Genomic DNA, 11,591 nt, shown 5'->3' with positions numbered 1-11,591 from the left:
ATATATATATATATATATATATATATATGAAGAGTTTATTTACAAAAACAGATAACTCCGTTTTTTTAATTTTCAAAAATCATGTTTTTTATTATGTTATCATGTTTTTATTGTGTTAGTTAGCTGTATTTTTTTTACCTAATCAAAATAACCCAACTGCAGTTTGATTGAGATTAATTGGAATGCACAATGAAAAAACATGATTTTTGAAAATTGTTTAAAAAAAAAAGTTAACACACTGGCCCCGCCCCCAGACCTGTACGTCATCTTACGTTTCATACAGTTGACAAATACGATGCAGGGCAACTACTCCATAAATGCAGTTATGCCCTAAAATTCAAGATACTGGGGCAAAAATGCTCCTGTATGAGTTTTTGTCTCATATTTATATCAAATGACAAGCAATATCACACGAGTGCTGTTTGTCCCGAATATAACGAGTGCAGATTTTATACAACAGTTCAGCAAATAATAAGTTAATACTGTGTAATATTTTAAACACAATATTGTCTGTTTTTGCTCAGTTTTGCCAACAAAAATATTACCTTTAAAGCCACAGCAGAACTGTTCTGCGTCTCCGAGCAACACAGCGTTGTTTAGTTTCTGAATGAATCCGCGTTTTGAACAAATCGTGTGAATCAATGATTCAAAGCCCCATTCATAAAGTGAGCCGTTTACTTCATTCCTGAATGAATCAACCGTTTGAAAGAATCGAATGGAAGACTCATAAAGACATTTACCGCCACCTGCTGGCAGTTTTAGTTTCTTATTTAGAGTATTATTTAATTAAAAAAAAAAGGGGGAAAAAACTTTAAAGGGAAAGTTCACCCAAAATTTTTAATAATATCATTTACAATTACTTTCTTTTGTGGAACATAAACGAAGGTATTTTGAAGACAGTTGGTAACAGAGCTGTTTTGGTTACCAGTGACTTTCACTGCATGAACGAAAAAATCTGAGATGGTTCTCAAATTATCTTCTTTTGCTTTCCATAGTTTGTTAGGCCGATGTAGTCTAAACGTTTATGTGTAATAAATTTTATGTTGAATCAAATCAAATATTTCTTTCTAAAGCTACTATTTGTAATGTCTACTTAATACTTTCTCATTTAACACAAAAATAGTTTTAAATAATCTTTTGGAGGTATTTTCACAGCCAAATGTAATATGCCATAATCGACACGTAATTAATTAGATTACATTTTTTAATTGACTAACAGCCCTAATATATATATATGTATATATATATGTAGAGAGAGAGTCTGAGTCTGAACACCAGGATGTTTTGTGACGGGAATCATGAACATAACAATACTGATTCTGATTCCACTACTTAATGATTCCATTAATGAATATTTTAGTAATTACACTGATTTAGTTTGATGTCGAACATGACGAAAGTAACGGCCTGTGGTTCAGCGAGTCAAAAACCGTTCCGAAATGTTCAGAGAGTGAACGAATCATTAGATTGATTCAGTGAGTCATCAGATGATTCAGTTGACTGTGGTCTTCCTGTCATGTGACACATTCACACACACTCCTTCTTTCTTCCACGACATCCATTGATTTGAGAGACGAGAGTTTTTCAAATGTTTCTTATCTGTTTCTTTTTATAAATTGGCTGAATAAAGAAACTAATATACTGGGGCTGCACGATAATGGTTAAACTATTAATCACTGTTATTTTGCTCAAAAAATATAATCACATTTTGTCATTTTAATGTTTTCTCACTCTCACATAAGCACAACTCAAGCAAACATCAACTGGCATGGTTTGTTCACAGATTTAGTCGCAGCAAGCAAAGCACAGTTTTCACTGTGAAAGAGAACAGACTCTATTATCTGAGCAGAATATCTTAAGAGTTTGTTCAACTCCAGCTTACATGTGTGCCGTGTTTTCTGCTCCTCTGCGTGTTTTCTGTAATGCAGAGAGAGTGTGTGCATGGTTGCTTCATGTGCAAGATAAAGTAAAACTCTGGCAGAAAAGGTATCGATTTAAGAGAAAGCTCTGGCAAGCACAACCATGAAAGCTCGTTACCCAATGCAAGATAGATTAAAATGAAATATTGTCAGGATAAATTACGAGCAGGCAAATATCGCAGACGATTATGTGTAATAAATCAAGAGAAGCAGAAATCGTGATCATGATTACATGACGATTTATCGTACAGCCCTACAATATGCTAAACTACTGTTTAATGTTTTTTTCCTCTTCATTATGATCTTCATGCAAATCAATTTAATTTAGTACCTGAATACACCCCTTAACAATGTGTGGCCTGTGCTGGCAAAATGAGTCACAATGAGCACATTTTCAAAAATGTATATTTTCACATTCTCCATTAAAAGCCCTTCACAATGTTGTAATCAGACTAAAAACGACGGAGCTAAACCCGTTTGAAGCCGATAGAGTCAGCAAAGCAAAATCACCAAGCAACACTGCATCTTCTCCTGTAGTTTTTTTTTTCTTAATAATAATTACTATATTAATAATCACAATATAGCTCATTTTTTTAAATCTTTGTTATTATAAATTAGAACAGATGCAAAAAATAAACAAACAGTAGAACAAATATAAAAATAGCAAATAATGCATTACCTTCTTTTTTCTTTTTACATTAAAAAAAAAAGCATTCAAGAAAAACACTTTAATCACTTTAGTGTTTCCATTACAAATAAATAGATTATTAAAACTACAAAAGCAGACAGATGCAAAAAATAAACAAACAGTAGAACAAATATAAAAATAGCAAATAATGCATTACCTTCTTTTTTCTTTTTACATTAAAAAAAAAAAGCATTCAAGAAAAACACTTTAATCACTTTAGTGTTTCCATTACAAATAAATAGATTATTAAAACTACAAAAGCAGTTCAATCAAGTGCAGCGAGTGATTCCCTCTTTTCTTTTATTGTTAGATTAATATTAATGGCAGTGATATACTCCGACGCCTAGATATATAGACCTACTGTAACGCACGGATCTAATATAATGTTATACATCCGATGTTTTCAGCAAAAGTTCCAAAACGTTAACTTAAGACATAACAGATTATGTTTGCTTGAACTGAAATACTGTAATTCTGTGTATATTTATCATTTTCGCGCGCAGTCAGAAGTACTCCTCTCAGAAAACACACAAAGATAATTGTCGATGTTTAATTACTATTTGGAGCATTAGGATCACTAGACGAGGGCTTAATGAACCCACTTTTGTGAAAACCTCGACATTTTTTTGCCTGTAGCTCAAAATCACACTCATTCTGCCAGCACAATATGAACAGCATTTGAAATCATTCATATGTAACTCTAAAGACGAGATCCTGTAAATCTGCTGTGATTCTCCAGGCCAAAGACATGCAGAAGATGGTGAAGCTGGAGGAGGACATGGACCGCAGACCAGCCACGGTGGTGTAAGCGCTCCACCCGTCAACTGAGACGAGAGCGAAGCGAACCGTCTTCATCTGTGCTTCATCTCGACTCCCGCTCCTGAACCCCTGCAGTCTGTAAACCCCGCCCATTCTCCCTACCTCAGCTCTAGCCCCGCCCATTGCGGTTAACTCCTCCTCTGCAGCGGCGTCCAGCCAATCCGGCTCTTACCGTAGCTCCGCCCACGCTGCTCAGACCAGCTCCTGAGGAGGCGGTGAACACATGATTTTATACACCACCACCATCATCATCATCAACATCAGCAGTGCTGCAGCCGTTATGGGTCGACAACTCAAAAGTGTTCTTTGTGAACTTCTCAAGTCGTATCTTAACTGAGCTAACCGTAGTTAACCGTAGCAGAGTCAGGCGAACGGACGAATCTGATTAGTTTGTCACACCATTGTTTTTCTCCCGTCCTGAGCACTTTCTATGTGATAGGATGTCAAGGATCTTTGACGATGTAGCAGAGATCTAGCTTTCCTCAGTACACGACGAATGTAGACGCGTCTGGAAGCCAGATCACACCAGTGTCCCGAGCGTTTTTCATCTGTTCCTGTACGTGTTTTTAAGATCAGACGCACACCTCGTTTTACCCAAGTCTTGTTTTATTTGAGAGGTTTTAAACGGGCTGGTGATGGTGAATCGCTGGTTCTGTTCTCGTGAGAATCCTCCTCGCACGGATCGGGAAGGACGTGACTCATCGACGCAAACCATTTGCTTTCTCTGACACCACACTGAACTTTGGTTGCACTTGTGTTTGTGTTCTTTTATTTTTAGGTGTAATCTATTGGTACTTGTTTTAAAGAGAGGTGATTGTGCACTGCAAAATAAATCATGTTCTTAGGCACTTTTCTCTCGTTTCGACCAGTGAAAATAACTAAACAGCAAAACATACATCAAGATGACAATCAAAAAGATATTAAGTCTTGTTTTCTGAAAACTGTATCGAAATGAAGTGTGCTAAAACAAGAAAGAAATATGCCAACGGTCAGAAAAACTGAGCCCATGGGCAGATATTTGTTCTTGTTTTAAGCTTAAACTTGCTTCATTTTGACAGATTTTTCAGAAAACAAGACTTCATATCTTGTGTGATTTTGCATCTCCAGTAAATGCATCCTGATTTAAGGATGTTTAGATATTTGTACTGGAAATCAAGACAAAAATACTCATTTTTTGCCGTGTAAATCCCTGCTGGTGTGCGGTTTTATTTGAGGGCTTTGGAGATTATATGTTTATTGGATGTGAGTTTTCCATCTGTCTTCTTCTTTTTCTTTGCATCATGTTTTCAAGTGTTTGGCCACATATCTCGAGTGAAAGCAAAGTGCTTTAAATCTCCATCGCTTACTAATGTGCCACTATATGTCATGTAGGACGTTTCAATTATTTTACATGATAAATGCCAAAATAAGGGGTTATTTATATAAAGATGCATATATAAATATATTATAGTGAGTAGTTTAAGACTACGTTTGGTTTCTTAGAAGCTTTTTGCACTAGCTGAATGTTTTCTGTCGTGCGACTTCCACGTAGACCTTTGCTCTAATATTATAGTTTGCGGGAAAAGCAGATTATTTTTGCAGAACTGTCGCGCTCTGAATTTCACCCGTTTCTATTCGTTTGTCTCCTGAGCTTTCTGTAGCTTCTCAATGGATCATGCTGTAAGTGCTTTTGTATTTATAAATATATATCGTATTTGTCAAACTTCTAGCAATGAAAATACTCAAAAAATACTGTTGTTATCCTGCTACTTTAATACTGTTTTATAGTATGTGTACCAATAAACTATCCCAGGTGTTAAATGAAAACTGTTGCTGGTCTGTTTATTGTCTGGACAGGGTAATTTCATGAGAACGCTGGATAATGTGACCGTGAGTTTAGTGCTAAAGTATGCTGGGTTATTTCTGTCTGCATCCTTGTAAAGCGTTAAAGGTGCTGTTTTTGGCAAACTTCTGTAACTCTGTACTAACCAGACGCTGCGGCACGCGGCAGGGGATCGGCTGGAACAACATCATACAATACATATGCTTTATTCAATGTTAAAAGGGTTTAATGTGAGTTTGAATATCATTTCAGTAGCCATACTGAAAGCGACAATGGATAACTGACCTCAGATCTTGGAAATACATTTAAAGAAACAAAAAGGTTCAACTACTCAAAAGAGAATATAGGAAAATATAACCTAATTAGTTTGTGTTTCCTGCTAGCTAAATGTCACATACAGAAACAAAAATCTGGCTCTAAACCTCTGATTTCTTTATTCAGAGTTGATCTAGATGAGTATATGGAAACTATCTACACTTCTGTGAATCCTAAAGCAGTGAAAACTGCATCTCTATATTCATCTCGTGTGTCCTCTTTAAGTCGAGTCACCATTGTTTATATAGAGCTTTTTACAATGCAGATTGTGTCAAATCAGCTTTACAGTATTAAACAGGGAAGTAGTGTGACGAAATAGTGTGCCGTTCTCCTCTGGCCAGACGAACCAGCAGGTTGTTCCAGGCTGCAGCAAAGTCAGATTGTGCAGAGGACTCATCTGGTTCCTGTGGTCTTGTCCCGGTGGCCGTCTAGGAGACAAGCTCATCACTGGGGATCTGTATCTGGGGCTCATCTAGTTGTCCTGGTCTCCGCTGACATTCAGGGCTGTAGAGGTCCTCTCTAGGTGCTGATCCACCATCTGATCTGGATACAGACTGGATCTGGTGGCTACGGTGACCTCGGAATAAGAGAGAAACAGACTAATATTAGCGTAGATGCCATTCTTCTAACGATGTAGCGAGTACATCGGGTGTTATGGGAAGTGTTCCCGGTTCCGATTGTCCTAATTAATGCGGGCTAACAATCCCTAATTAATGCAGCCTAAAAATCCTTTAACGGATTTGAATATTAGAAACGTATTAGTCTGTTATGTGTAAGCCAGGTTAAAGAGATGGGTCTTTAATCTAGATTTAAACTGCAAGAGTGTGTCTGCCTCCCGAACAATGTTAGGTAGGTTATTCCAGAGTTTGGGCGCTAAAAAGGAGAAGGATCCGCCGCCCGCAGTTGATTTTGATATTCTAGGTATTATCAAATTGCCAGAGTTTTGAGAACGCACCGGACGTGGAGGACTATAATGTAATAAGAGCTCGTTCAAATACTGAGCTAAACCACTCACGGCTTTATAAGTAATAAGCAAGATTTTAAAATCTATACGATGTTTAATAGGGAGCCAGTGCAGTGTTGACAGAACCGGGCTAATATGGTCATACTTCCTGGTTCTAGTAAGAACCAGCTTAGGGTTAGGATAGGTGAAATTTATTACTTTTTTGTGCGTGTTAACCTGGAAGCACATCCCTTACGAAAATTAACCTTGGTTTTACTAACACACACAGAAAAAAACATGGTTACTATAGTTAAACCATGCTATCCACAAATTAACCATGGTTTTGCTGCACTAACCATAGTATTTGTAGCAAAACTGTGATTATAAAAAAAAACATGGTTACTACACTTTAATAAACCATGGTTAATTTTCTTAACGGGATTTGTATTTGTGTGTACTTTTTCTTTTTTCTTTGTTTTGTTTTTATATACTGTCTTAATGGTTTGATGTTTTGCACTGTTTAATAAAAAAAAAAAAAAACAGAAATCAGAAAAAAGGATTTGCCAACCCGATCAAAAGTCCCGATCTGAGTCCAATGATTCACGATCCGCGCTCCGAAGTCCCGATATAAATAATGATTCGCAAACCATAAATTCGGATCAGGAATTAGGAGCGCAGATCGTGAATCATTCAATTCGTGAAATTAGCGAACCCGCTCCGAAGTCCCGATCTGAATCAAATGATTTGCGAAGTTCTGATCGAAATCAAATGATTCGCAATTTGAAATCCCGATCTGAATCAAATGATTCGCGATACGCGATCCGATTGGAGCGCTTCGAAACAGTGAATCATTTTGCGACGCAATGGTTTAACTGATTCAGAGTTTCGAACTGATTCCCTTTGAAGGAAAGTCTGTTCACTCGGTGGCCCTATTTGCAACGCTTCTGGGCAGCTCAAACAAGACCAAGTTCTGTCTAAATGAACGGGGGAATCCTGAAATCTCAAAAACTGCCCGCCGAACTCACAATTAAATGACATATTTCAAATCAGCAACAAAATCTGAAATGACCTGCCCCATGAATGTTGTTTCTTATGCTCAGATAGCATTTGTATTTTTCAGGCTAGACGGCCAATGCGCATGCGCAGTTATAACGCGCTTATGACCGCGCTTGCGCATTGGCTGGTCTAGCCTCAGGTTTCTATGGGAACCGAAGCTTCTAACGGCTGCTGCAGTGATGCAATGATTTTACCAATCAGCGATTGGCTCTTTCATTTAGAAGGTGGGACTATCCCGCCATATTGCGCGTTGCAGTTTCTCCCATTTATCAGTATCGGAGTGAACCGTCTTTGTATTTCTATAGCCTTTGGTTTCACCCATCACGAGTTTGAATCAGTCAGAGTGGTCTCAATTGAATCGGTTCGTCTGTTCCTCTTTTCTCATCTTCAGTCATGTTTACACGACACTGTCGGCACTACTACTGACTCAGCTGCTAGTTATGACTAACTGAAATAAGAGATAAAAATATGTTTACAAATAAAATATCCATATTTCCGTTGCACGACACTGTCGGCACTACTACTGACTCAGCTGCTAGTTATGACTAACTGAAATAAGAGATAAAAATGTTTACAAATAAAATATCCATATTTCCGTTCCAAAGATAACATCCAACACAAATCTATGACACATTTTAGAGTGGCCTTTTATTGTGGCCAGCCTAAGGCACACCTGTGCAATAATCATGCTGTCTAATCAGCATCTTGATATGCCACACCTGTGAGGTGGATGGATTATCTCGGCAAAGGAGAAGTGCTCACTAACACAGATTTAGACAGATTTGTGAACAATATTTGAGAGAAATAGGCCTGTTGTGTACATAGAAAAAGTCTTAGATGTTTGAGTTCAGCTCATGACAAATGGGGGCAAAAACAAAAGTGTTGCGTTTATAATTTTGTTCAGTGTAGATGAAGAAACATTTAGAAAAACACAGAGATACACTCCCCTCCCTCCAATGCGTTTTCGACTACCTCTGGAAGTGGTCAAAAGTGGATGAGCTCAAAACGTTTCACACCCTGTTTACACTTGTATTTAGAGTTGTCCACTTGTGATCCGATCGACCAAAACACATCTTAATACCAAGTGTAAACAGGGCCAAAGTTACAACGTTCCCCATCTGCGCAACTGGAATTTGAAACTAGTTAGTGTCTTCTGCTAATTAACGAAGCATTAAAGAACTATCTAAACTGATAAATAACAGATTGGAGATTCGAGCAGATTCGTCTTATTTTAAATGAATACTAAAGAGATGAAAAATTTACTTCAGCCAGAAATGTACTTTTGCTATGTTAAAGTAAATGCTCAGCGATATCTTCAAAAGATTTTTGAATTTTGGCGCACTTTTTTCTCTGTAGAGTGTTGATATGGCAACTAGTAAATACCGTAAATTTTGTTATGCTAGCATGTGTGGAAATATTTAAACCATGTGTGTTACAACTAACCCCGCGTTACTTTGTGCCCCGCGCTACCCTACATCCACAGTTTTACTACAAATACCATGTTTAAACTGTAGCAAAATCATGGTTTAACTATATTAACCATGGTTTTTTAGCTTCCTTTGTAGTAAAACCTTGGTTAATTTTCATAAGAGACTGTCAGTGGTCTCCTCTGTTGAGTATGTAGGTTGAGAGTGTGTAGATGGCAAAAACAGAGTCAAGTCACCGTTATTTATACAGCGCTTTTTACAATGCAGATTGTGTCAAAGCAGCTTTACAGTATTAAAAAAAGTGAAATAGTGTGTCGAAATTTCTCTGAGCAAGACTTCACTGATATCTGTCAAACAAAACGCCTACAGCACCGTCACTGAAAGTACTGTTCAATGTGCAAGGCTGCAAATGTGTGATTTAGCCATGAAGACGACAGCCGTCGGTGTCTTGAGTTGTCTCAGTCTCTCCAGCACAAAGAACAGCAGCGTTCCAGTCAATAATTGGCACATGTATTCATACGGTTCAGTCGGCGTGTTTCTCTGAAGCCCTTATTAAAATCAGCACATTAATACACATCCACTTATGAACAATAAAGTATGATGATGAGATTCACGTTGTCGTGGAAACTCCACAGCGTGGTGGTATAAAGCAGATCTCCATCAGCCTCCATCAGGAAACATGCTCAAACCCTCAGACAAGTGCGGCTCCAAAACCGACACCGGAATCCTTCTGGACGCCATCTCCAACGACAAGATCCACCTCGCCAGGTTCGTCTTAGACGCTCTGGATGGGAAAATCATCGACTCCGAGACAGAAGGGGCACAGACGCCTCTGATCTCTGCCGTATTCCTCCAGGATTCGCCTGCGAGATGCAGGTTCGTGAATCTTCTGCTGCAGAGGGGTGCGAGCGTGAATCTCCCGGACGAGAGCGGCCACACGCCGCTGAGCTACGCCTGCGAGATGGGACACCTGGACGCGGTGAAGATCCTGGTGAAGAACGGCGCAGATCCCGAGGCAGTGGACGCCTGGGGGAACACCGCGCTCATGTACGCCACCGTGGCCGGACGCTCGGCCGTTGTGGAGTTCCTGGTGCGCTCTTTCAAAAGGCTGGGTCTCCAGATCGAGCGGCAAAACAAGGTGGGCAACTCTGCAGTGGAGGTGGCCAGGTATCTCAGACACACTGACTGCTTGCAGGCGCTGCTGAGTAACTCCAGGAGGGTTCACGATGGTGATGCACTCGCTGAGAAACTCTCCACTGTGAACATCAGTGAAGCTCAACACGAGGAGAAGCCTCTCCAGATCCATGCATTTGAAGACGGGACTCGACTTCCCATCAGTTTAACCCGTAAACGATCCATCAGTTCGCGGAAGAGAATCCAGTCGATGAACTCCATTGAGGAATACGAGAGGGAAGGTGATGCTTCATCACCACAAGGCCGGATGTTCTCTGGTGTTTTCACTTCAAAACCTCCTCAGAAACACAGAGAGTATCAATGCCCCAACAATCACCTGCCTCCGCTGTTTTACTCACCAAGAGCCTCCAAAACGAGTTGTGTGCCCGCTTCTGGTCCTCTTGGCATTTTATTAACTCCTTTCAGCAAAAGCGCCAAAGAGGAGCTCGAGAAAGCCAAGAAGCTGGCGTTTGACGCGCCGGTCAGAAGACTGGATGACTGTTACTATCAGAAGAGGTGCAGTTTGCCGACTAGCACTGCTCCGGAGCGCCTCAAGCCGTTACGCAGAAGCAAAACCGGGTTTGAGCACGGCTCCAGATCTCTGAGCACCCTCCGGCTGTTCAGGAGATCCACCTTTCCAGAGCTCAAGAGGAGCAGCAGAGAGTCGCCGGAGGCTCCACAAGCACCCGGCCGCTGCATCCCAAGGTCAGAGACTTTTCCCCTGGGAAACAAGCACCCTCACGTAGGGAGCAAGCCGAGCATCGACAGCATCAGCGCGGTCAAGTGTGAGTTTGACGTTCAGTTTAAAGCTGCTCCTGATGTCTGAGGAGCGAGGAGACTGAACACTAACCTACTAACTAGTGCTGTGCCAACAAGCAATATAAGAGCTTGGAATAAATCACTCCTGTAGTTTCATTTCATTTATTCATTTAGCAGACACTTTTATCCAAAGCATTTCTCACAATGGTATGTAGTTACAGTCAAACCAAAAATCATTCAGACAGCAGATATAATTGTTGATATTTTGTTACTAGTGGGTGCAGGACACTACAGTTCATTCATGTAAGCGATGAGAGCAAAATAAAGTAAACTGTGACATATTACACCCAAAAACTCTTCATACAGTGGACTAACAGTAAAATTTGGGAGCAATAATTATTCAGACACTTTGAGCTGAGCATGTGTTTCTGAAGTGTTTTTCTTTAATTGCTAATGTGATATTTTTACACCACAGACTGAACTAAATGAAGCAGTGCTTGGTAATTAGTTGAGCTAAATTGGTTTTATCTCATTGTGTTCTTAAATGTAACAGCTGATAGATATTCAAACGAATTCATTACATACCTTTCTATCAAAGTTATCTGAGATTATCAAGATGAGTTGGTTCTGACTCAGTTTAACTCTGAGTTCTTCTCATATTTTATTACCA

The 11,591-nt window shown here is 39.5% G+C and overlaps 1 pseudogene; it reads left to right on the top strand.

Annotated features, from left to right (window-relative positions):
- LOC107704369 (1-phosphatidylinositol 4,5-bisphosphate phosphodiesterase beta-4-like) overlaps window positions 1-4,502 on the top strand; it is a 56,681-nt pseudogene extending 52,179 nt beyond the window's left edge.
- Window positions 4,503-11,591: the final 7,089 nt, after the last annotated feature.

The sequence above is a fragment of the Sinocyclocheilus anshuiensis genome, unplaced genomic scaffold (assembly GCF_001515605.1).
Source record: "Sinocyclocheilus anshuiensis isolate Anshui unplaced genomic scaffold, SAMN03320099.WGS_v1.1 scaffold1115, whole genome shotgun sequence".
Lineage (NCBI taxonomy): Eukaryota > Metazoa > Chordata > Actinopteri > Cypriniformes > Cyprinidae > Sinocyclocheilus > Sinocyclocheilus anshuiensis.
Note: the sequence above shows the minus strand (reverse complement) of the source record. Positions and strands in the feature narration are given on the sequence as shown.